This window comes from Mytilus californianus, unplaced genomic scaffold (assembly GCF_021869535.1).
Source record: "Mytilus californianus isolate M0D057914Y unplaced genomic scaffold, xbMytCali1.0.p SCAF_9, whole genome shotgun sequence".
NCBI classification, from domain to species: Eukaryota; Metazoa; Mollusca; class Bivalvia; order Mytilida; family Mytilidae; genus Mytilus; species Mytilus californianus.
In genome coordinates, this window is record NW_026262745.1 from 81,744,460 (window position 1) to 81,769,854 (window position 25,395).

The window sequence follows — 25,395 nt, forward strand, 5'->3', positions numbered from 1 at the left end:
GATCATTGGCATATTGGGTTAGTTTTTAAAATACTCACTTTTATTACCGTGTTTTTAAGAATATTGTATAAAGCTTTTAACAACTCCTTCCTGCAAAGTATATTAAGCACTTCTAAGACCTAAAAGAAGTAAATGATGGCTCCTGAAATAGGGAAGCGTTCAGTTATCTTTTTATCTTTTTTCACCATGTGTCAGTGTTACATTTTTACCAGTGTGGACTATAGTTATCTTAGTTGAGAGGCCCAAGTGAGACTTTGATGATGTGCCTGGGGTGTTTGGGTGTGCCTGACTTTGACATTGGGGTTTAACCTATAACCAATTAGTTGCGAAGGGTGCGCTCTGATAAACACCTATAGTGATAATGCAAAATAATAAACCGAAAGAGATTTCTGAAAGGAAAGGAGAGGTATCAGGAGGACAAAATAAGTCGCCTCGATATGTTCATAGACTCGATAGACTTTATAAGAAAGAATGTACTCTTCGTGTACATAACATACCAAATATATCATTTAATGCTGCTACGGTGATAGAGACAGTGAAAAAGATATGTGGAGAGAACACAGTTTTAGCTGTTGTACCAGTTGATAATAATAATGGTTATGAAATAACAACCGATTCGGAGGAGAGTGCATGGCAATTGACAAATGGACTTAAGATTGATAATGAAAATTTTGAATGTACATTGCAATTTAATCAAATTGTAGTTGTTTCATTTATCCACTTACCAGCTTATATTGAAGATCAAGATATCATTGACACTTTAGAAGATAGAAATTGTGAGATTAAATCGAGTGTTTTTAGGCATGTTCATGCCAAAACACAAGTAGCCGATGGTACGAGGTATGTGCATGTAAAATTCCCACCTACGCTTGTATCATTACCATGGAGTATGAAATTTAAAACTGTTAGTGGAGATAGATACTTTAGAGTTATGCATGATAAGCAAAAGTCACTTTGTAATAAGTGTGGATCGCCATATCACAAATACAGGAAATGTCCACAGTTGATTTGTAACGGGTGTGACGAACAAGGTCACAAAATTAGGGAATGCAAAGCGCCCAGATGTAAAACTTGTCTTAGTCTGCCTTCGAAATGTTTCTGTGAAAATGTTGACAAAACTTGTCCATATTGTAGAACAGACCCGTGCGTTTGTTCTTGTGAAAGATGTAAGTCAGCCTTCAATGACTGTAAATGCGGCGTTGACAACACTGATAGAGATTTGATGAACGAAAACGTGGAGGCTAATGAAAAAGAAAATGATAATGAAAGTGATATCAATGTTGATAAAAAGAAGGAACATAGTGAGCGTAAAAAAAGAAAATCGGAAAATGTTGATGAAAATGTGAAGCATGCTAAAATTAAAACCGTGACATCAGATAACAAAGACCATATTGATAATGAGAATGTTGACACCGTCGACGTTAGTGGCGATGGTGATGAACAAATGGTGATTGGAGATAATACAGATGGTGATACTGAGAAGAAGGTTGATGATGGCGAGAATAGTACTATTCTTAACATAAAGGAAAACATTTGTGAAGAGGATGATAACGTTGTGAATGGTGACGTGGTGAATGGTGACGTAGTGAATGGTGACGTGGTGATTGGTGATGTGATGAATGGTGATGTGGTGAATGATGACGTGGTGAATGGTGAAGTGGTGAATGGTAAAGTGGTGAATGGTAAAGTGGTGAATGGTAAAGTGGTGAATGGTAAAGTGGTGAATGGTGATGTTTCTAAGGCTGATGAGTCAGACGAAGACATTGTGGTAGATGAAAGAGAAGATGAAAAGAAAGAAAGAAACAGTCAAGATACTTCTGATGATATAACATTTTCAAATGAACATAATGATAAAATTGTAAAAGAAAATATTGTACATAAAAATCAAAACAAGCATGATTCTATACAGATTCAAACTGAAGCTATTATACATGAAAATAAGGAAAGCATTATAGAATGTAAAGATAGTTATTCAAAAGATGATGAAAAGTTAGATTTTTCTTTTGATGCTGATTCCTCTTCTGGTGTTGATGTCACAAGAACTGGAATCGGAGATTTAGACAACATCTCGCTTGTTGGTGCCTCAGGTACTGACAGACAAGATGAAATGATAGAAGGTTTAATGGATGTGTCTGGGGGAGAAGATGAGCTTGCTCAGACATCATCCCAAAAGTCACCAATGAAGAGAAGGAATAAAACTAAATATTTTCCTAATGTGAATAATGCTAAAGCGAGAGTACGATCATCGCCTTATGACAAAAATGTTAATAATGGATCATCTTAAAACAAGTATTTTTTTACTTACAATTATGGTTCTACTTGTTAGTCATAACTGTAATGGTATTAGAAATGTAGACAAATTTAAAAAGTATGTGTCTATTATGTCTGAAAAAAATGTTGATTTTATGTTATTTCAAGAAACTTTTTGGGATGACAAGCTTGTACAAAATGTAAAACATTTACATAATGGTGATATTTATTACAGTGATGGGACAAATAATAGGCAAGGTGTTGCCATATTAGTGAAATCAAAATTTTGTGGAAATGTTAAACAAATATATAAAGATAACAATGGTAGATTTTTACATCTACAGTTTGAATACGATAATAGTATTTATAATATAATGAATGTGTATGCGCCTAATATTGTAAATGAAAAGGCAGATTTTTTTGATTTTCTAAATGATTATATGAAACAATTTGAAAATATCATTATTGCTGGTGACTGGAATACATCATTGTCATGCAAAGACAGATGTAGTAGAACTGTACACAAAAATGATGTATCGGTCAAAAAGTTGAATGATATTATGCTTAATCACAATATATATGATATATGGAGATTTAGAAATCCAGATAAACTTGTATTTTCAAGAAAAATGGTTTACAATGGTGAACTAAAACAATCAAGAATAGATTATTTTTTACTTAATAGAAATTTGACATTTTTTGTACAGAGTGTATATTATTATGATACTACAATTAGTGATCACTGTTTTGTTGAAATAAAAATGGATTTTGAAAAAATTGAAAGAGGTCCAGGTTTATGGATATTAAACAATACATTTTTGAATAATGAAGAATATGTTTCAAAAATTAGAAATATCATTGAGGAAGAAAAACAAAGCACACTTTTTAATTCAGAGTTTCTCATTTGGTGGGATAATTTGAAATATAAGATCAAGAAATTTAGTCAGGTATTTGGAAAAAGGATTCAAAAAGAAAAGAATGCAGAATATTTTTTATTGCAAAATAAGCTGAAAAGGATATCAGAAAGAATTGCTCAAGGTGAAGTTGTAGATATAGCTCAATATGAAAATTTGAAATTAGATTTATCAGTGTATGAAGAACAAAAATGTAAAGGAGCAATCCTACGTTCAAAAGCATATTGGGCTACAGAGAGTGATAAATGTACTAAGTATTTTTTACAGATGGAAAAGCAAAAGCAAGAGTCACATTGTATTAAAGAATTATTGAATGAACAAAATGAGAGTGTTACTTATACTGAAGATATCTTAGATATGCAGCATGATTTTTATAGTAAATTGTATTCTTCTGTTGAAACAGCTGATGATATTATGAAAGAGTTTTTAGATAATGTAACTGATAAAATAAATCAGGAGGATATAGAACTATGTGATGATGATATAACAGTTGAGGAAATTGAATTTTCATTACAGAAAATGGCTAGAAATAAAAGTCCTGGCTCTGATGGTCTTACTGTTGAATTTTATTGTATTTTTTTTAGTTCACTGAAAGACATTTTATTGAAACTGTTTGAAGAGATTGAAAAATGTTCTAAGCTTTCTCGGTCTATGAGATGTGGAATTATTAGTTTAGTTTTTAAGAAAAAAGGAGATAAAAGATTTTTGAAAAATTATAGACCGATTTCACTCCTTCAGGTAGATTACAAAATATTAGCTAAAGTGATGGCTAATAGATTTAAACAAATTTTATGTAAAATAGTGTCAAATTGTCAGTCATGTTGTATACCTGGTAGAGATATTGCTGATACTATAGCTAATATAAGAGATGTACTTGATCTTATAGAAAATGAAGAATTGGAAGGATATATTCTTAAGATGGATCAGGAAAAAGCATTTGATAAAGTGGGACATAATTATTTAAGGGAGGTTCTTAAGAAGTATGGATTTGGAAATAGATTTATAAATTGGATAGGGATTTTTTATACAGATATTCAAAGTTCTGTTAAAAGTAATGGGTTTCTTACAAATTATTTTAAAATCAAAAATGGAATTAGACAGGGATGTCCCATTAGTGCTCTTTTGTATGTGCTTTCTGCTGAACCATTGCAATGTGCTATTCGAAATAATTTAAATATTGAAGGTATTAGTATCCCAGATTGTGATGAAAAAGCTGTTATATTTCAACACGCTGATGATACTACTCTTACATTGGGTAATAAAGAGTCTATCAATGAAACATTGAATATTTTTGAAATGTATGGAAAAGCATCAGGTTCAAAAATAAATATGTCAAAATCGGAGATTATGTGTATTGGTAAAGCTAAACTTAATGTATTAGAAATACAGCAAATAGGGCTGAAATATTCTAAAGAATGTATACAGGTATTAGGTGTGTATTTAGGCAAAAATAAATTACTGTGTGATGATCTCAACTGGAAAGATAAGATTAGTAAAATTAAAATGTTAGTTAATTTATGGAAACAGAGACAATTGACGTTATCTGGTAGAGCTATTGTGATATCCTCTCTATTGATGTCTAGGTTATGGTACACAATAGCAGTGTGTACAATTCCAGATTGGGCTTTACAAACAATCAAGAAAATATGTTTAGATTTTTTATGGAATAATGGATCACATTTGATCAAATATAGAACGATAATAGGAGACAAAATTGATGGAGGTTTGAGATATCCTGATATTTATATCAAATTGTTAGCATTTAGACTGAAATTTTTGACAAGATTTTTAGATAAAAATTTCCATGCAATATGGAAATACACTATGAAATATTTTTTAAACAAGATACACAACACAAATCTTGGTGTACATTGTTTATTTTTATTACTACAAAAAAAGGATTGTACAAACATACCTATATTTTATAGAGAAATGATTGATGCATGGCAATATTTTAAAACTTATGTTGATATTGATATACGATCGGTTGATATTTTTAATCAACCTATTCTTTTGAATGAATCCATTAAAATAAATGGCAAATGTATATTTTGGAAACAGTTTTTATCAGCTGGTATTACCCAATTGAAACATGTAGCATACGAAGTGGTTCCAGGTTTTTTACCCTTTAATGCTATTAAGGAAATGATTGAAAATGTTCATGAAAATGTAGATTGTAATAAACTTAGACAGCAATATGACAGTTTGTTAGAGTGTATACCAAATGAATGGAAAAAGGTGATATTAAATGAAACAAAGCCAGTAAACTGTAATGATGTTCCATTGTTTATTGTAAATTATAATAACAAAACAAAAGATTTTGTATGTTGTAGAACAAAAGATTTTTATGGTATTTTAATAGATAAATGTTATGTTGAACCTGATGCTCATCAATATTGGTTAGAAAGTTTCAATGTCCAATATGTTCCTTTTAAGTTCTTATGGACAAGTGTTCACTGTTATTGGAAATCTCCAGACTGTGTACAATTAGATTTTAAAATTGTTCACAATAGAATATTTACAAATTTGAAACTAAAAAGAATAGGACTTTCTGACTCAGACATTTGTGATAGTTGTAATTCTGTAGTAGAAGATTTGTTTCACTTATTTTTGAACTGTCAGGATCTAGATGTTTTTCACAACTATGTGTTTGAGTTTTTATGTGAACTTCTAGAAAAATGTAAAATTGATGTCTTGGTCAATCAAGGATATAGACAGATGTTTTTGCTTGGTATAACAAGTAATTATATTGATGTAAATACATATTTTGTTAATTTTGTACTTTCTGTGGCAAGACTTTGTATTTTCAAAAGGAGACAAATGATCAAAAATGATGTCAAGAATATAGATCTTATGAGATTTTTCAAGTATACACTGAAACATTATATTTCATATTATCATGTGTACTGTAAGATTACAAACAAGATGAACATTTTTGAAAGGAACTTTCTAAAGAATAATTGTAAAGTGATTGAAATGGATGGTGTTTTGATAATTCATTTTTAATGACATCTTAAAAAATACTGTGATACCCTATTGAATATTTTATTCTTTTATTATTAATGTGAATTATGATTTTATATGTTTTATTGAATAAAGATAAAAAAAAAATCACGTCTGCTTTACACGCAGAAGGTCGCGAGTTCGAACCTCGCCAGAACCTGGTATATTTTTGCAAATGGTGACTCCATTACTTTAAATATTCAAGCTGTTCGTGTGACTTCAATTGTTTGAAACCTAAAACTAGGCTAGATATAATTCAGCAATAATTTTTGGCAACGAGGGCCACTGATGCGGTAATCCATGGAACAACCGATCATCTCCCAAATAGTATATAGACCGAGGCAAAGTTGAGGTCTATATAGCTTTTGGGAGATGACAGAACGGTTCAGAAACTGACATTTGGTACAAAGTGACATTAATCAATTTGTTATATATCATACTGAATGGTTAAAGTGCCAGTTGAAAAACACAACAGTTTCTTTTAACGTGTTACAATTTGTTGTAGCTATATTTAGACCATTTAGAGTTTTAAAGAAAATCCGTGCAGTCTTTCCTACGCTACTCTCAAAATGTAAAAATTCGGCATCGAATCAAAAGAGAATAACCACATGCAATGGTACCAATAATATCCCTAACTAAAACAAGTTGACAAATGATAGGCGTACATTGAAAACAATACAAATAGGACCTATTCAAGTACACCTTTTAGGATGCGCTCGTCTATAACTGACAATCCTAGTCAATTAAGATTGGAGTCGAGTGCACCCGCACGAGCGGGGTTCGAACTCACAACCTCAGTGTTGACTGGCTAGTGATTACAGTAGTAACTACTTAGACCACTCCGGCCACCGAGGCCCCCCACAGCCTTGGAAATGGAGTGTTTATTCTGCCTTCTTTTCTTTTCTTTTCGTTATTTTTTTAAGTTAAGAAGACTATTACATGAAAAGGCAAATTTACCGATAAAAGATTCTCACATTTGTACAAGTGGACGCGTCAGTGCCTACATAAAAAAATCCGTCCTTGTCCAGGCCAAAAAAAAAATATGTTTCCGCTGAGGATTGAACTCAGGACCTTCCGCGTGTTAAGCGGATGTGATAACCACTACACCACGGAAACCATGAATGACACTTGGCTTATTCATTTATTTATCGGCTGACTGACTGATCATTGGCATATTGGGTTAGTTTTTAAAATACTCACTTTTATTACCGTGTTTTTAAGAATATTGTATAAAGCTTTTAACAACTCCTTCCTGCAAAGTATATTAAGCACTTCTAAGACCTAAAAGAAGTAAATGATGGCTCCTGAAATAGGGAAGCGTTCAGTTATCTTTTTATCTTTTTTCACCATGTGTCAGTGTTACATTTTTACCAGTGTGGACTATAGTTATCTTAGTTGAGAGGCCCAAGTGAGACTTTGATGATGTGCCTATTGTATACCGGTTTTCACATGAAATTTAACTTAAGTATAAGTTCTAAAATATTAGATAAGTAGAGTGTCCGGTTCTGTGGTGTAGTGGTTATCACGTCTGCTTTACACGCAGAAGGTCGCGAGTTCGATCCTCGCCAGAACCTGGTATATTTTTGCAAATGGTGACTCCATTACTTTAAATATTCAAGCTGTTCGTGTGACTTCAATTGTTTGAAACCTAAAACTAGGCTAGATATAATTCAGCAATAATTTTTGGCAACGAGGGCCACTGATGCGGTAATCCATGGAACAACCGATCATCTCCCAAATAGTATATAGACCGAGGCAAAGTTGAGGTCTATATAGCTTTTGGGAGATGACAGAACGGTTCAGAAACTGACATTTGGTACAAAGTGACATTAATCAATTTGTTGTATATCATACTGAATGGTTAAAGTGCCAGTTGAAAAACACAACAGTTTCTTTTAACGTGTTACAATTTGTTGTAGCTATATTTAGACCATTTAGAGTTTTAAAGAAAATCCGTGCAGTCTTTCCTACGCTACTCTCAAAATGTAAAAATTCGGCATCGAATCAAAAGAGAATAACTACATGCAATGGTACCGATAATATCCCTAACTAAAACAAGTTGACAAATGATAGGCGTACATTGAAAACAATACAAATAGGACCTATTCAAGTACACCTTTTAGGATGCGCTCGTCTATAACTGACAATCCTAGTCAATTAAGATTGGAGTCGAGTGCACCCGCACGAGCGGGGTTCGAACTCACAACCTCAGTGTTGACTGGCTAGTGATTACAGTAGTAACTACTTAGACCACTCCGGCCACCGAGGCCCCCCACAGCCTTGGAAATGGAGTGTTTATTCTGCCTTCTTTTCTTTTCTTTTCGTTATTTTTTTAAGTTAAGAAGACTATTACATGAAAAGGCAAATTTACCGATAAAAGATTCTCACATTTGTACAAGTGGACGCGTCAGTGCCTACATAAAAAAATCCGTCCTTCTCCAGGCCAAAAAAAAAATATGTTTCCGCTGAGGATTGAACTCAGGACCTTCCGCGTGTTAAGCGGATGTGATAACCACTACACCACGGAAACCATGAATGACACTTGGCTTATTCATTTATTTATCGGCTGACCGACTGATCATTGGCATATTGGGTTAGTTTTTAAAATACTCACTTTTATTACCGTGTTTTTAAGAATATTGTATAAAGCTTTTAACAACTCCTTCCTGCAAAGTATATTAAGCACTTCTAAGACCTAAAAGAAGTAAATGATGGCTCCTGAAATAGGGAAGCGTTCAGTTATCTTTTTATCTTTTTTCACCATGTGTCAGTGTTACATTTTTACCAGTGTGGACTATAGTTATCTTAGTTGAGAGGCCCAAGTGAGACTTTGATGATGTGCCTATTGTATACCGGTTTTCACATGAAATTTAACTTAAGTATAAGTTCTAAAATATTAGATAAGTAGAGTGTCCGGTTCTGTGTTGTAGTGGTTATCACGTCTGCTTTACACGCAGAAGGTCTCGAGTTCGAACCTCGCCAGAACCTGGTATATTTTTGCAAATGGTGACTCCATTACTTTAAATATTCAAGCCGTTCGTGTGACTTCAATTGTTTGAAACCTAAAACTAGGCTAGATATAATTCAGCAATAATTTTTGGCAACGAGGGCCACTGATGCGGTAATCCATGGAACAACCGATCATCTCCCAAATAGTATATAGACCGAGGCAAAGTTGAGGTCTACATAGCTTTTGGGAGATGACAGAACGGTTCAGAAACTGACATTTGGTACAAAGTGACATTAATCAATTTGTTATATATCATACTGAATGGTTAAAGTGCCAGTTGAAAAACACAACAGTTTCTTTTAACGTGTTACAATTTGTTGTAGCTATATTTAGACCATTTAGAGTTTTAAAGAAAATCCGTGCAGTCTTTCCTACGCTACTCTCAAAATGTAAAAATTCGGCATCGAATCAAAAGAGAATAACTACATGCAATGGTACCGATAATATCCCTAACTAAAACAAGTTGACAAATGATAGGCGTACATTGAAAACAATACAAATAGGACCTATTCAAGTACACCTTTTAGGATGCGCTCGTCTATAACTGACAATCCTAGTCAATTAAGATTGGAGTCGAGTGCACCCGCACGAGCGGGGTTCGAACTCACAACCTCAGTGTTGACTGGCTAGTGATTACAGTAGTAACTACTTAGACCACTCCGGCCACCGAGGCCCCCCACAGCCTTGGAAATGGAGTGTTTATTCTGCCTTCTTTTCTTTTCTTTTCGTTATTTTTTTAAGTTAAGAAGACTATTACATGAAAAGGCAAATTTACCGATAAAAGATTCTCACATTTGTACAAGTGGACGCGTCAGTGCCTACATAAAAAAATCCGTCCTTGTCCAGGCCAAAAAAAAAATATGTTTCCGCTGAGGATTGAACTCAGGACCTTCCGCGTGTTAAGCGGATGTGATAACCACTACACCACGGAAACCATGAATGACACTTGGCTTATTCATTTATTTATCGGCTGACCGACTGATCATTGGCATATTGGGTTAGTTTTTAAAATACTCACTTTTATTACCGTGTTTTTAAGAATATTGTATAAAGCTTTTAACAACTCCTTCCTGCAAAGTATATTAAGCACTTCTAAGACCTAAAAGAAGTAAATGATGGCTCCTGAAATAGGGAAGCGTTCAGTTATCTTTTTATCTTTTTTCACCATGTGTCAGTGTTACATTTTTACCAGTGTGGACTATAGTTATCTTAGTTGAGAGGCCCAAGTGAGACTTTGATGATGTGCCTATTGTATACCGGTTTTCACATGAAATTTAACTTAAGTATAAGTTCTAAAATATTAGATAAGTAGAGTGTCCGGTTCTGTGGTGTAGTGGTTATCACGTCTGCTTTACACGCAGAAGGTCGCGAGTTCGATCCTCGCCAGAACCTGGTATATTTTTGCAAATGGTGACTCCATTACTTTAAATATTCAAGCTGTTCGTGTGACTTCAATTGTTTGAAACCTAAAACTAGGCTAGATATAATTCAGCAATAATTTTTGGCAACGAGGGCCACTGATGCGGTAATCCATGGAACAACCGATCATCTCCCAAATAGTATATAGACCGAGGCAAAGTTGAGGTCTATATAGCTTTTGGGAGATGACAGAACGGTTCAGAAACTGACATTTGGTACAAAGTGACATTAATCAATTTGTTGTATATCATACTGAATGGTTAAAGTGCCAGTTGAAAAACACAACAGTTTCTTTTAACGTGTTACAATTTGTTGTAGCTATATTTAGACCATTTAGAGTTTTAAAGAAAATCCGTGCAGTCTTTCCTACGCTACTCTCAAAATGTAAAAATTCGGCATCGAATCAAAAGAGAATAACTACATGCAATGGTACCGATAATATCCCTAACTAAAACAAGTTGACAAATGATAGGCGTACATTGAAAACAATACAAATAGGACCTATTCAAGTACACCTTTTAGGATGCGCTCGTCTATAACTGACAATCCTAGTCAATTAAGATTGGAGTCGAGTGCACCCGCACGAGCGGGGTTCGAACTCACAACCTCAGTGTTGACTGGCTAGTGATTACAGTAGTAACTACTTAGACCACTCCGGCCACCGAGGCCCCCCACAGCCTTGGAAATGGAGTGTTTATTCTGCCTTCTTTTCTTTTCTTTTCGTTATTTTTTTAAGTTAAGAAGACTATTACATGAAAAGGCAAATTTACCGATAAAAGATTCTCACATTTGTACAAGTGGACGCGTCAGTGCCTACATAAAAAAATCCGTCCTTGTCCAGGCCAAAAAAAAAATATGTTTCCGCTGAGGATTGAACTCAGGACCTTCCGCGTGTTAAGCGGATGTGATAACCACTACACCACGGAAACCATGAATGACACTTGGCTTATTCATTTATTTATCGGCTGACCGACTGATCATTGGCATATTGGGTTAGTTTTTAAAATACTCACTTTTATTACCGTGTTTTTAAGAATATTGTATAAAGCTTTTAACAACTCCTTCCTGCAAAGTATATTAAGCACTTCTAAGACCTAAAAGAAGTAAATGATGGCTCCTGAAATAGGGAAGCGTTCAGTTATCTTTTTATCTTTTTTCACCATGTGTCAGTGTTACATTTTTACCAGTGTGGACTATAGTTATCTTAGTTGAGAGGCCCAAGTGAGACTTTGATGATGTGCCTATTGTATACCGGTTTTCACATGAAATTTAACTTAGTATAAGTTCTAAAATATTAGATAAGTAGAGTGTCCGGTTCTGTGGTGTAGTGGTTATCACGTCTGCTTTACACGCAGAAGGTCGCGAGTTCGATCCTCGCCAGAACCTGGTATATTTTTGCAAATGGTGACTCCATTACTTTAAATATTCAAGCTGTTCGTGTGACTTCAATTGTTTGAAACCTAAAACTAGGCTAGATATAATTCAGCAATAATTTTTGGCAACGAGGGCCACTGATGCGGTAATCCATGGAACAACCGATCATCTCCCAAATAGTATATAGACCGAGGCAAAGTTGAGGTCTATATAGCTTTTGGGAGATGACAGAACGGTTCAGAAACTGACATTTGGTACAAAGTGACATTAATCAATTTGTTGTATATCATACTGAATGGTTAAAGTGCCAGTTGAAAAACACAACAGTTTCTTTTAACGTGTTACAATTTGTTGTAGCTATATTTAGACCATTTAGAGTTTTAAAGAAAATCCGTGCAGTCTTTCCTACGCTACTCTCAAAATGTAAAAATTCGGCATCGAATCAAAAGAGAATAACTACATGCAATGGTACCGATAATATCCCTAACTAAAACAAGTTGACAAATGATAGGCGTACATTGAAAACAATACAAATAGGACCTATTCAAGTACACCTTTTAGGATGCGCTCGTCTATAACTGACAATCCTAGTCAATTAAGATTGGAGTCGAGTGCACCCGCACGAGCGGGGTTCGAACTCACAACCTCAGTGTTGACTGGCTAGTGATTACAGTAGTAACTACTTAGACCACTCCGGCCACCGAGGCCCCCCACAGCCTTGGAAATGGAGTGTTTATTCTGCCTTCTTTTCTTTTCTTTTCGTTATTTTTTTAAGTTAAGAAGACTATTACATGAAAAGGCAAATTTACCGATAAAAGATTCTCACATTTGTACAAGTGGACGCGTCAGTGCCTACATAAAAAAATCCGTCCTTGTCCAGGCCAAAAAAAAAATATGTTTCCGCTGAGGATTGAACTCAGGACCTTCCGCGTGTTAAGCGGATGTGATAACCACTACACCACGGAAACCATGAATGACACTTGGCTTATTCATTTATTTATCGGCTGACCGACTGATCATTGGCATATTGGGTTAGTTTTTAAAATACTCACTTTTATTACCGTGTTTTTAAGAATATTGTATAAAGCTTTTAACAACTCCTTCCTGCAAAGTATATTAAGCACTTCTAAGACCTAAAAGAAGTAAATGATGGCTCCTGAAATTGGGAAGCGTTCAGTTATCTTTTTATCTTTTTTCACCATGTGTCAGTGTTACATTTTTACCAGTGTGGACTATAGTTATCTTAGTTGAGAGGCCCAAGTGAGACTTTGATGATGTGCCTATTGTATACCGGTTTTCACATGAAATTTAACTTAAGTATAAGTTCTAAAATATTAGATAAGTAGAGTGTCCGGTTCTGTGGTGTAGTGGTTATCACGTCTGCTTTACACGCAGAAGGTCGCGAGTTCGAACCTCGCCAGAACCTGGTATATTTTTGCAAATGGTGACTCCATTACTTTAAATATTCAAGCTGTTCGTGTGACTTCAATTGTTTGAAACCTAAAACTAGGCTGGATATAATTCAGCAATAATTTTTGGCAACGAGGGCCACTGATGCGGTAATCCATGGAACAACCGATCATCTCCCAAATAGTATATAGACCGAGGCAAAGTTGAGGTCTATATAGCTTTTGGGAGATGACAGAACGGTTCAGAAACTGACATTTGGTACAAAGTGACATTAATCAATTTGTTGTATATCATACTGAATGGTTAAAGTGCCAGTTGAAAAACACAACAGTTTCTTTTAACGTGTTACAATTTGTTGTAGCTATATTTAGACCATTTAGAGTTTTAAAGAAAATCCGTGCAGTCTTTCCTACGCTACTCTCAAAATGTAAAAATTCGGCATCGAATCAAAAGAGAATAACTACATGCAATGGTACCGATAATATCCCTAACTAAAACAAGTTGACAAATGATAGGCGTACATTGAAAACAATACAAATAGGACCTATTCAAGTACACCTTTTAGGATGCGCTCGTCTATAACTGACAATCCTAGTCAATTAAGATTGGAGTCGAGTGCACCCGCACGAGCGGGGTTCGAACTCACAACCTCAGTGTTGACTGGCTAGTGATTACAGTAGTAACTACTTAGACCACTCCGGCCACCGAGGCCCCCCACAGCCTTGGAAATGGAGTGTTTATTCTGCCTTCTTTTCTTTTCTTTTCGTTATTTTTTTAAGTTAAGAAGACTATTACATGAAAAGGCAAATTTACCGATAAAAGATTCTCACATTTGTACAAGTGGACGCGTCAGTGCCTACATAAAAAAATCCGTCCTTGTCCAGGCCAAAAAAAAAAATGTTTCCGCTGAGGATTGAACTCAGGACCTTCCGCGTGTTAAGCGGATGTGATAACCACTACACCACGGAAACCATGAATGACACTTGGCTTATTCATTTATTTATCGGCTGACCGACTGATCATTGGCATATTGGGTTAGTTTTTAAAATACTCACTTTTATTACCGTGTTTTTAAGAATATTGTATAAAGCTTTTAACAACTCCTTCCTGCAAAGTATATTAAGCACTTCTAAGACCTAAAAGAAGTAAATGATGGCTCCTGAAATAGGGAAGCGTTCAGTTATCTTTTTATCTTTTTTCACCATGTGTCAGTGTTACATTTTTACCAGTGTGGACTATAGTTATCTTAGTTGAGAGGCCCAAGTGAGACTTTGATGATGTGTCTATTGTATACCGGTTTTCACATGAAATTTAACTTAAGTATAAGTTCTAAAATATTAGATAAGTAGAGTGTCCGGTTCTGTGTTGTAGTGGTTATCACGTCTGCTTTACACGCAGAAGGTCGCGAGTTCGAACCTCGCCAGAACCTGGTATATTTTTGCAAATGGTGACTCCATTACTTTAAATATTCAAGCTGTTCGTGTGACTTCAATTGTTTGAAACCTAAAACTAGGCTAGATATAATTCAGCAATAATTTTTGGCAACGAGGGCCACTGATGCGGTAATCCATGGAACAACCGATCATCTCCCAAATAGTATATAGACCGAGGCAAAGTTGATGTCTATATAGCTTTTGGGAGATGACAGAACGGTTCAGAAACTGACATTTGGTACAAAGTGACATTAATCAATTTGTTATATATCATACTGAATGGTTAAAGTGCCAGTTGAAAAACACAACAGTTCCTTTTAACGTGTTACAATTTGTTGTAGCTATATTTAGACCATTTAGAGTTTTAAAGAAAATCCGTGCAGTCTTTCCTACGCTACTCTCAAAATGTAAAAATTCGGCATCGAATCAAAAGAGAATAACTACATGCAATGGTACCGATAATATCCCTAACTAAAACAAGTTGACAAATGATAGGCGTACATTGAAAACAATACAAATAGGACCTATTCAAGTACACCTTTTAGGATGCGCTCGTCTATAACTGACAATCCTAGTCAATTAAGATTGGAGTCGAGTGCACCCGCACGAGCGGGGTTCGAACTCACAACCTCAGTGTTGACTGGCTAGTGATTACAGTAGTAACTACTTAGACCACTCCGGCCACCGAGGCCCCCCACAGCCTTGGAAATGGAGTGTTTATTCTGCCTTCTTTTCTTTTCTTTTCGTTATTTTTTTAAGTTAAGAAGACTATTACATGAAAAGGCAAATTTACCGATAAAAGATTCTCACATTTGTACAAGTGGACGCGTCAGTGCCTACATAAAAAAATCCGTCCTTGTCCAGGCCAAAAAAAAAATATGTTTCCGCTGAGGATTGAACTCAGGACCTTCCGCGTGTTATGCGGATGTGATTTTTTTTTATCATTAATTATGCGGATGTGATAACCACTACACCACGGAAACCATGAATGACACTTGGCTTATTCATTTATTTATCGGCTGACCGACTGATCATTGGCATATTGGGTTAGTTTTTAAAATACTCACTTTTATAACCGTGTTTTTAAGAATATTGTATAAAGCTTTTAACAACTCCTTCCTGCAAAGTATATTAAGCACTTCTAAGACCTAAAAGAAGTAAATGATGGCTCCTGAAATAGGGAAGCGTTCAGTTATCTTTTTATCTTTTTTCACCATGTGTCAGTGTTACATTTTTACCAGTGTGGACTATAGTTATCTTAGTTGAGAGGCCCAAGTGAGACTTTGATGATGTGCCTATTGTATACCGGTTTTCACATGAAATTTAACTTAAGTATAAGTTCTAAAATATTAGATAAGTAGAGTGTCCGGTTCTGTGTTGTAGTGGTTATCACGTCTGCTTTACACGCAGAAGGTCGCGAGTTCGAACCTCGCCAGAACCTGGTATATTTTTGCAAATGGTGACTCCATTACTTTAAATATTCAAGCTGTTCGTGTGACTTCAATTGTTTGAAACCTAAAACTAGGCTAGATATAATTCAGCAATAATTGTTGGCAACGAGGGCCACTGATGCGGTAATCCATGGAACAACCGATCATCTCCCAAATAGTATATAGACCGAGGCAAAGTTGAGGTCTATATAGCTTTTGGGAGATGACAGAACGGTTCAGAAACTGACATTTGGTACAAAGTGACATTAATCAATTTGTTATATATCATACTGAATGGTTAAAGTGCCAGTTGAAAAACACAACAGTTTCTTTTAACGTGTTACAATTTGTTGTAGCTATATTTAGACCATTTAGAGTTTTAAAGAAAATCCGTGCAGTCTTTCCTACGCTACTCTCAAAATGTAAAAATTCGGCATCGAATCAAAAGAGAATAACTACATGCAATGGTACCGATAATATCCCTAACTAAAACAAGTTGACAAATGATAGGCGTACATTGAAAACAATACAAATAGGACCTATTCAAGTACACCTTTTTAGGATGCGCTCGTCTATAACTGACAATCCTAGTCAATTAAGATTGGAGTCGAGTGCACCCGCACGAGCGGGGTTCGAACTTACAACCTCAGTGTTGACTGGCTAGTGATTACAGTAGTAACTACTTAGACCACTCCGGCCACCGAGGCCCCCCACAGCCTTGGAAATGGAGTGTTTATTCTGCCTTCTTTTCTTTTCTTTTCGTTATTTTTTTAAGTTAAGAAGACTATTACATGAAAAGGCAAATTTACCGATAAAAGATTCTCACATTTGTACAAGTGGACGCGTCAGTGCCTACATAAAAAAATCCGTCCTTGTCCAGGCCAAAAAAAAAAATATGTTTCCGCTGAGGATTGAACTCAGGACCTTCCGCGTGTTAAGCGGATGTGATAACCACTACACCACGGAAACCATGAATGACACATGGCTTATTCATTTATTTATCGGCTGACCGACTGATCATTGGCATATTGGGTTAGTTTTTAAAATACTCACTTTTATTACCGTGTTTTTAAGAATATTGTATAAAGCTTTTAACAACTCCTTCCTGCAAAGTATATTAAGCACTTCTAAGACCTAAAAGAAGTAAATGATGGCTCCTGAAATAGGGAAGCGTTCAGTTATCTTTTTATCTTTTTTCACCATGTGTCAGTGTTACATTTTTACCAGTGTGGACTATAGTTATCTTAGTTGAGAGGCCCAAGTGAGACTTTGATGATGTGCCTATTGTATACCGGTTTTCACATGAAATTTAACTTAAGTATAAGTTCTAAAATATTAGATAAGTAGGGTTAGCTGAATTGAGCACAGCGCATGATGGAAGTGTAAACAATTCTCCGTGAAAAATTTCGTTGTTTTTTACGGATTATATATGATATATGCATAAACAAAGGTAATTCTGATGAACATTGCTTTGATATTGACATTTCGAAACTGATAAACTGTTTATTTATATGTTGTTTACCCCTACTCTGACGATTGAATCGTTTGGAGGAGGGGGTTGATTTGGGTGCGCTTGACTTTTTTTTGTTAGGCTGTGCTTGCTTTGAAAATCAAAAATGTCTCAGTCGGAGCTGAATCGTCCAAATTCCGGAAATTCTCGTAGAAACCCAAGGGATAACAGAAATCGATTTTCGAAACAGAATTATGTTACTGATAATAAATATTACCAGCGAGAATGTACTGTTAGGGTGGAAAAAATTCCGACACAAGTAATTGGAGAAAGGGTTGTAATAGAAGATATTGAGACTTTAACCGGAATGAACACTGTATTAGCAGTAGTACGATGTGATTTATCGTCATATGATGTAACATTTGACTGTAAAGAAAATGCATTTAAGATGTTACGGGGCGTAGAAATTGCTAATAGAGATTTCGAGTGCAGTATGATGTTTTCGGACATAACTGTAGTTTCAGTAATAAAATTACCGTCTTATATTTGTGACGATGAGATTACAAGTAAAATTGAAAGTAAAGGAGTGAAAGTAGTTTCACCTGTTTATAGACGAACCGTACCTGGGACTCAAGTTGCTGATGGCACAAGATTCATGAGGTGTAAGTTTCCTCCAGGGGTGGTATCCCTGCCGTGGTCAATGCCTTTTAAATTTGGTACCGACACCAAATATTATCGGGTGGTTCATAACAACCAAACAAAAGTCTGCTCAGAGTGTTCATCTCCTGAGCATATGAGAAAAGATTGTCCACATTTTTTGTGTTATGGATGTGGAGATACTGGACATGCATTGAAAAGTTGTCGAGCAAAAAAATGTAAATTTTGCCATAATTTGCCGTTAAAATGTGTATGCAAGCCTTCAACAAGATGGGAACACGAAAGCCGTAACCGAGAAGAAAATAAAGACAATTGTCCGGACTGTGGACAATATTTCTGCATGTGTAAATGTAGGATATGCGGAAATGCGAACTTGAAATGTACATGTGCTTGCTACAGATGTGACACAGTTCCATGTGTATGTAAATGTCACCAATGCCGAAGTGATCCGTGCGTTTGTCCTTGTACTGATTGTTCCAAATATCCGTGCGTATGTCAATGTACAGAATGTGATCAACCGTTAAAAGATTGTATTTGTATGGTAGCTAATGACAATGATTCAGAAGTTATTATACAAAGAAGACCAGATGAAAATCATGCAGATGATGAGGATACTGAAACCGTGGTAAAGTCTATTGTAAGTGAAAATGTACATGACAATGAAAGTATAGCAAGTGAAAACTGTATTGAAGATGAAGCAAAACAGGGCGGTGAAGCTAAAATACAATTGGATGGGACAGACAAAATTGGAAAAACAGACGTTTCAAATCTAACAATAGTAGAAGTAGAAGTGCACAATGAGCAAAATGGAGCTCCAGATGGTTTAAAGAGGAAGCGACCGATTTCAGAGGATGGTATTGATGACAATGATGATCATAGAACAGATAGCTCAATTGAAACAGATATAATTGAGAGTGAAAGTCTTGTTACCGGAACAGACAGAGAATTGAGTGAAGGTAAAAAAATCAAGAGAGATGATGATACCACTCCTTCTTGCGATACTGTTGTAGGAGGGAGTGATGAAATTAATGATGTTGATATGGAGAATAGTCTCTCATTGAATGAAATAATTAGCACCCCGGTTGGTGATGAAGTAATCACCACTGAAGGTGCAAAAGAAAATGAAGAATTGTCTGTCTGTTCTGGTGATGGGTATGAAAGTTCAGTAGAAATACTGGATATAAATAGTGATGGTGATGTTAAAAATGTGGGTAAATTTATTAGTGCTAAGCAAGCTCGAAAACTTAAAAAAAAAGAGAAAAAGCTTGAAAGGAGATCAAGAATTAAACCTACTCCTAATCTAGATGGTAAAGGTGTTAGATCTGTAGGTCAAAATTGTGAAAGTACTAAGATGTAAACAATGGATAAATATGTAATTCTATTTTATTTCATCTTTACAATGGTGCTTATATGTTCATTTAATTGTAATGGACTTAGATGTGTAAATAATTTTCAGAACTTTGTTAGTGTTATTGATGATAAAAAAATTAGCATTGTACTTTTACAAGAGACATTTTGGGATAATAATTATATAGATAGTATAAAGCATTTATATCCAGGTAAGATCACTTGTAATAATGGTTTGAATTGTAGACAAGGTGTTGCTGTACTTGCAAATAATTATTGTAAAGATAAGATACAATTTGTTTATTCTGATGAAAAGGGTAGATTTTTACATGTTACATTTCTTGAGAATGAAAGATTGTACAATATTATATCGTTATATGCACCAAATACGGTAACTGAAAGAACAGAGTTCTTTGAATTTGTAAAACTGTATACGGAGAATATGGACAATTTAATTATTGGAGGCGACTTCAATACTAGTTTGTCTAATTTAGACAAAGGTGGCAAAACAAAACATAGTGTAGATGAACCATGTAGAAAATTATATCAAATAGTTAATGATAATAATGTGTATGATGTGTGGCGTGCTAGAAACACCCACAGTAGAATATTTTCATGGAAACGTATTAGTAATAATGAGTTACAACAGAGTAGGATAGATTATTTTTTAGTTAGTAGACACTTGTCACCATGTATTCAAAATGTATATTATAACTTAACTAGTTTAAGTGATCATGCTTTTGTTATATTGAATTTAAACTGTAATAATATAGAAAGAGGTCCTGGTTTGTGGATCCTTAACAATACACTTTTACAAAATGAACAGTATGTTAGAAGAGTTAAGGATATTATAACTGTAGAAAAAGAAAATGAGTTATATGATAGAGATATTTTGATATGGTGGGATAATCTTAAGTATAAAATTAAAAGATATTCCCAAATTTTTTCTTCCTCTTTAGCTAAAGAAAGTAGAAGAGATTATTTCAGGTTAGAAAAGCAAATTAATACTTTATGTGAAAAAGCTGCCAATGGCAATGATATTGATATAGCTAAATTGGAAAGTTTGAGATTAGAATTGTCTCAATATGAATTAGAAAAATGTAGAGGCGCTGTTCTCAGATCTAAAGCTGTTTGGGCTGTTGAATCAGACAAAAATACAAAATATTTTTTAAATTTAGAAAAATATAAACAGGAGAATAACTCTGTAAAGGAATTGTTGAATGTGAATAATGAATGTGTTAATGACATTAATGGTATTTTAGATTTGCAATATGATTTTTATAAAGAATTGTATACTTGTGTAGATACTGATGATATAAAAATGAATGAGTTATTAGATTGTGTAGATGTAAAAATAGATAAAAATGATCATCAGTTATGTGAGTCAGATATTTCGTTTGATGAAATAATAAAAGCATTATCTCAAATGTCTAAAAATAAAAGTCCAGGATCAGACGGACTTACTGTTGAGTTTTATTGTCATTTTTATTCTGAGCTTAAGTATGTACTTATGAAACTTTATAATACTATTGAACAAGAGGGATTTTTAAGTAGATCAATGAAATGTGGTGTTATTAGTCTTGTATTTAAGAAAAAAGGTGACAGAAGATCACTTAAAAATTATAGACCGATATCTCTGTTACAGGTTGATTATAAAATCTTGGCCAGAATAATGGCAAATAGATTTAAAACTGTATTACCAAAAATTATTTCTGTAGACCAAACTTGTTGTATAATTGGTCGAGATATATCTAATAATGTAGCAAATGTCAGAGATATCATAGAAATTATTGAAAGAGATGAACTTGAAGGTTATATTATCAAAATTGATCAAGAAAAAGCATTTGATAGAGTTAGTCACTCATATTTATTGAAGGTTTTAAAAAGATATGGTTTTGGAGATAACTTTATTAAATGGATAGAAATATTTTATAATGGTATTAATAGTGCAGTAAAATGCAATGGTTTCTTAACAAATTATTTTTGTATTAAGAATGGTATTAGACAAGGCTGTCCTATAAGTGCATTATTGTATGTTTTAGCTGCTGAGCCCTTACATAGTAAGATTGTTAAAAATGATTTGATAAAAGGTATTGTTGTTCCAAATAGTGAAAAAGAAGGGTTAATTTTTCAGCATGCAGACGATACAACTTTATCTGTTTGTAATAAACAATCTATATCAGAAGTTTTTAAAGTTTTTGATTTATATAGTAGAGCAACTGGTGCTAAAATAAATAGACAAAAATCTGAAATTTTATGTGTTGGAAAGGGAGAATTGTCACCTGTAGAAAAACAGGAGTATGGTTTACAAGTATGTGATAATAATGTACAATTACTTGGTATTTATGTTGGAAAAAACAGAAATATATGTGATGATTTAAATTGGAAAGAAAAGGTATCAAAATTGAAAACTCTTTTGAACATATGGTTACAAAGGCAATTAACGCTGCAAGGTAGAGTTATTGTTGTAAATACGTTGATGATGTCTAGATTTTGGTACACTCTTTTTGTATCCTCTATCCCTGAATGGGCATATAATGAGATAAAGATTTTATGTGTTAATTTTGTATGGAATAAGAGATCTCATTTGGTGAATTATAATGTTATAATAAATCCTAAATGTAATGGAGGTTTGCAATTAGTTGACATGAAATGTAAAGTACATGCATTTAGATTAAAGTTTTTAGGAAGATTAATAAATGATGAATATGATGTATTGTGGAAGTATACTTTTAAATATTTTGTATCAAAGATTTATAATATGAATCTAGGGTTAGAAGTATTGTTTATTCAAGTACCACATTGTGAGTTAAAATGTTTACCGATTGTGTATATTGAAATGTTAGAAGCTTGGTATGTTTTGAGACGGAAGTCTGAATTGAAATTAAGTGTAGAAAATATATATGACCAACCATTGTTTAAGAATCCGGAGATTGTATTGAAGGATAAACCAGTACTTTGGTATGATTTTATAAATGCTGGTATAGTTAGTCTTAAGGACATATGTTATGAGGTTAAAACAGGATTTTTACCTGATTGTGCTATTGTTGAAATAATACAAAATGTATTTGAAAATTCAAATGTAAAGAATGTTATTGATCGTTATCATTGTTTAATTTGTGCAATTCCTGATGACTGGAAGCAGACCGTGCATAGTGAATTGCATCATAGGAATGCAAAAAGAACAATAGACATTTCTGTTATTATTAATCATGTACCATTTGAGTTACCATTGTGTACTGTTAAATAGCTGTATAATTGTTTATTAGATGATATTTGTAAAGATCCCTGTGGTATTGAAATGTGGAAAACACTGTTCAATATTGATGATAATGACTTTAGTAAAATCTGGTGTAATGTAAATTTATTCTGGAAACCTGCAAAGTTTATTGAGCTAGATTACAAAATACTTCATAATTGTATATTTACCAAAAGTAAATTCAAAAGAATTGGATGGTCTGATGATGATTTATGTGATGTTTGTGGTAATGAAATTGAAGATCTAGTACATATGTTTATAAACTGTGATGAACTTTTAGAATTTCATAACTATTTGTCTGAATTGTTTGTGAAATTATTTGGAAATTGTGATTCTGACAGAATAAGTGGTGTACAGAGTGAACATTTGCTACTATTTGGGTTAAGTTGGAAAATGAAAGGTGTTAATGACAGTTTTGTTAACTTTCTGCTTTCAACTGCAAGATATTGTATATTTAGAAGAAGGAATATTATTATGAATGGCAAAACAAATGTTAATTTAGTTCAATTTTTCAAGTACACACTGAAACATTATGTCATATATTTTTATGTGTATATGTGTCAAAAACATAAAATACATTCTTTATTTGAAAAGAAATTTTTGCTTGATAATCCTCTGGTTAAAGAAGTAGATGATGATATAATATTTAAATTGTAGTAATTTGAATATAAAAACTGATTGTGTCATGTAGACATTTATACAGAAGCTTGAAATTGAATGTTATAGACATTTTGAATTGATATTGACACTTGTGATATTGTTTTATGTATTTTAATGTGTATAATATGATGTCTTATTTTAATAAAGATAAAAAAAAATCACGTCTGCGTTACACGCAGAAGGTCGCGAGTTCGAACCTCGCCAGAACCTGGTATATTTTTTCAAATGGTGACTCCATTACTTTAAATATTCAAGCTGTTCGTGTGACTTCAATTGTTTGAAACCTAAAACTAGGCTAGATATAATGACTTCAATTGTAATATTGGGTTAGTTTTTAAAATACTCACTTTTATTACCGTGTTTTTAAGAATATTGTATAAAGCTTTTAACAACTCCTTCCTGCAAAGTATATTAAGCACTTCTAAGACCTAAAAGAAGTAAATGATGGCTCCTGAAATAGGGAAGCGTTCAGTTATCTTTTTATCTTTTTTCACCATGTGTCAGTGTTACATTTTTACCAGTGTGGACTATAGTTATCTTAGTTGAGAGGCCCAAGTGAGACTTTGATGATGTGCCTATTGTATACCGGTTTTCACATGAAATTTAACTTAAGTATAAGTTCTAAAATATTAGATAAGTAGAGTGTCCGGTTCTGTGGTGTAGTGGTTATCACGTCTGCTTTACACGCAGAAGGTCGCGAGTTCGAACCTCGCCAGAACCTGGTATATTTTTGCAAATGGTGACTCCATTACTTTAAATATTCAAGTTGTTCGTGTGACTTCAATTGTTTGAAACCTAAAACTAGGCTAGATATAATTCAACAATAATTTTTGGCAACGAGGGCCACTGATGCGGTAATCCATGGAACAACCGATCATCTCCCAAATAGTATATAGACCGAGGCAAAGTTGAGGTCTATATAGCTTTTGGGAGATGACAGAACGGTTCAGAAACTGACATTTGGTACAAAGTGACATTAATCAATTTGTTATATATCATACTGAATGGTTAAAGTGCCAGTTGAAAAACACAACAGTTTCTTTTAACGTGTTACAATTTGTTGTAGCTATATTTAGACCATTTAGAGTTTTAAAGAAAATCCGTGCAGTCTTTCCTACGCTACTCTCAAAATGTAAAAATTCGCCATCGAATCAAAAGAGAATAACTACATGCAATGGTACCGATAATATCCCTAACTAAAACAAGTTGACAAATGATAGGCGTACATTGAAAACAATACAAATAGGACCTATTCAAGTACACCTTTTAGGATGCGCTCGTCTATAACTGACAATCCTAGTCAATTAAGATTGGAGTCGAGTGCACCCGCACGAGCGGGGTTCGAACTTACAACCTCAGTGTTGACTGGCTAGTGATTACAGTAGTAACTACTTAGACCACTCCGGCCACCGAGCCCCCCCCACAGCCTTGGAAATGGAGTGTTTATTCTGCCTTCTTTTCTTTTCTTTTCGTTTTTTTTTTAAGTTAAGAAGACTATTACATGAAAAGGCAAATTTACCGATAAAAGATTCTCACATTTGTACAAGTGGACGCGTCAGTGCCTACATAAAAAAATCCGTCCTTGTCCAGGCCAAAAAAAAAAATATGTTTCCGCTGAAGATTGAACTCAGGACCTTCCGCGTGTTAAGCGGATGTGATTTTTTTTATCATTAATAAAATTTTTATTACATATTTACATACTGTCACCATGAGACATTCCTCATTGGTGAGAAGTTTTCTATATACAGAGTTGTTAGTAGTTAACCTCCTACATTAGTA

At 34.1% G+C, this 25,395-nt stretch overlaps 16 non-coding genes across 16 annotated transcripts; 8 read left to right on the forward strand and 8 right to left on the reverse strand.

The window, feature by feature from the left end:
- Positions 1–7,210: 7,210 nt before the first annotated feature.
- On the reverse strand, positions 7,211–7,283 carry Trnav-aac (transfer RNA valine (anticodon AAC)). Its single transcript has one exon. It is a non-coding gene; the product is annotated as a tRNA-Val (tRNA).
- Positions 7,284–7,668: 385 nt separating this feature from the next.
- Trnav-uac (transfer RNA valine (anticodon UAC)) lies at positions 7,669–7,741 on the forward strand. Its single transcript has one exon. It is a non-coding gene; the product is annotated as a tRNA-Val (tRNA).
- An 883-nt stretch (positions 7,742–8,624) lies between these two features.
- Positions 8,625–8,697, reverse strand: Trnav-aac (transfer RNA valine (anticodon AAC)). The gene has a single exon. It is a non-coding gene; the product is annotated as a tRNA-Val (tRNA).
- A 385-nt stretch (positions 8,698–9,082) lies between these two features.
- Trnav-uac (transfer RNA valine (anticodon UAC)) lies at positions 9,083–9,155 on the forward strand. Its single transcript has one exon. It is a non-coding gene; the product is annotated as a tRNA-Val (tRNA).
- Positions 9,156–10,038: 883 nt separating this feature from the next.
- Trnav-aac (transfer RNA valine (anticodon AAC)) lies at positions 10,039–10,111 on the reverse strand. Its single transcript has one exon. It is a non-coding gene; the product is annotated as a tRNA-Val (tRNA).
- Positions 10,112–10,496: 385 nt separating this feature from the next.
- Trnav-uac (transfer RNA valine (anticodon UAC)) lies at positions 10,497–10,569 on the forward strand. Its single transcript has one exon. It is a non-coding gene; the product is annotated as a tRNA-Val (tRNA).
- Positions 10,570–11,452: 883 nt separating this feature from the next.
- On the reverse strand, positions 11,453–11,525 carry Trnav-aac (transfer RNA valine (anticodon AAC)). The gene has a single exon. It is a non-coding gene; the product is annotated as a tRNA-Val (tRNA).
- Positions 11,526–11,909: 384 nt separating this feature from the next.
- On the forward strand, positions 11,910–11,982 carry Trnav-uac (transfer RNA valine (anticodon UAC)). The gene has a single exon. It is a non-coding gene; the product is annotated as a tRNA-Val (tRNA).
- Positions 11,983–12,865: 883 nt separating this feature from the next.
- Positions 12,866–12,938, reverse strand: Trnav-aac (transfer RNA valine (anticodon AAC)). The gene has a single exon. It is a non-coding gene; the product is annotated as a tRNA-Val (tRNA).
- A 385-nt stretch (positions 12,939–13,323) lies between these two features.
- On the forward strand, positions 13,324–13,396 carry Trnav-uac (transfer RNA valine (anticodon UAC)). The gene has a single exon. It is a non-coding gene; the product is annotated as a tRNA-Val (tRNA).
- An 882-nt stretch (positions 13,397–14,278) lies between these two features.
- On the reverse strand, positions 14,279–14,351 carry Trnav-aac (transfer RNA valine (anticodon AAC)). Its single transcript has one exon. It is a non-coding gene; the product is annotated as a tRNA-Val (tRNA).
- A 385-nt stretch (positions 14,352–14,736) lies between these two features.
- Trnav-uac (transfer RNA valine (anticodon UAC)) lies at positions 14,737–14,809 on the forward strand. The gene has a single exon. It is a non-coding gene; the product is annotated as a tRNA-Val (tRNA).
- An 883-nt stretch (positions 14,810–15,692) lies between these two features.
- Trnai-aau (transfer RNA isoleucine (anticodon AAU)) lies at positions 15,693–15,796 on the reverse strand. The gene is made up of 2 exons: positions 15,760–15,796; positions 15,693–15,728 (listed from the first exon to the last, which is right to left on the reverse strand). It is a non-coding gene; the product is annotated as a tRNA-Ile (tRNA).
- Positions 15,797–16,181: 385 nt separating this feature from the next.
- Trnav-uac (transfer RNA valine (anticodon UAC)) lies at positions 16,182–16,254 on the forward strand. The gene has a single exon. It is a non-coding gene; the product is annotated as a tRNA-Val (tRNA).
- Positions 16,255–17,139: 885 nt separating this feature from the next.
- Trnav-aac (transfer RNA valine (anticodon AAC)) lies at positions 17,140–17,212 on the reverse strand. Its single transcript has one exon. It is a non-coding gene; the product is annotated as a tRNA-Val (tRNA).
- A 7,052-nt stretch (positions 17,213–24,264) lies between these two features.
- Trnav-uac (transfer RNA valine (anticodon UAC)) lies at positions 24,265–24,337 on the forward strand. Its single transcript has one exon. It is a non-coding gene; the product is annotated as a tRNA-Val (tRNA).
- Positions 24,338–25,395: the final 1,058 nt, after the last annotated feature.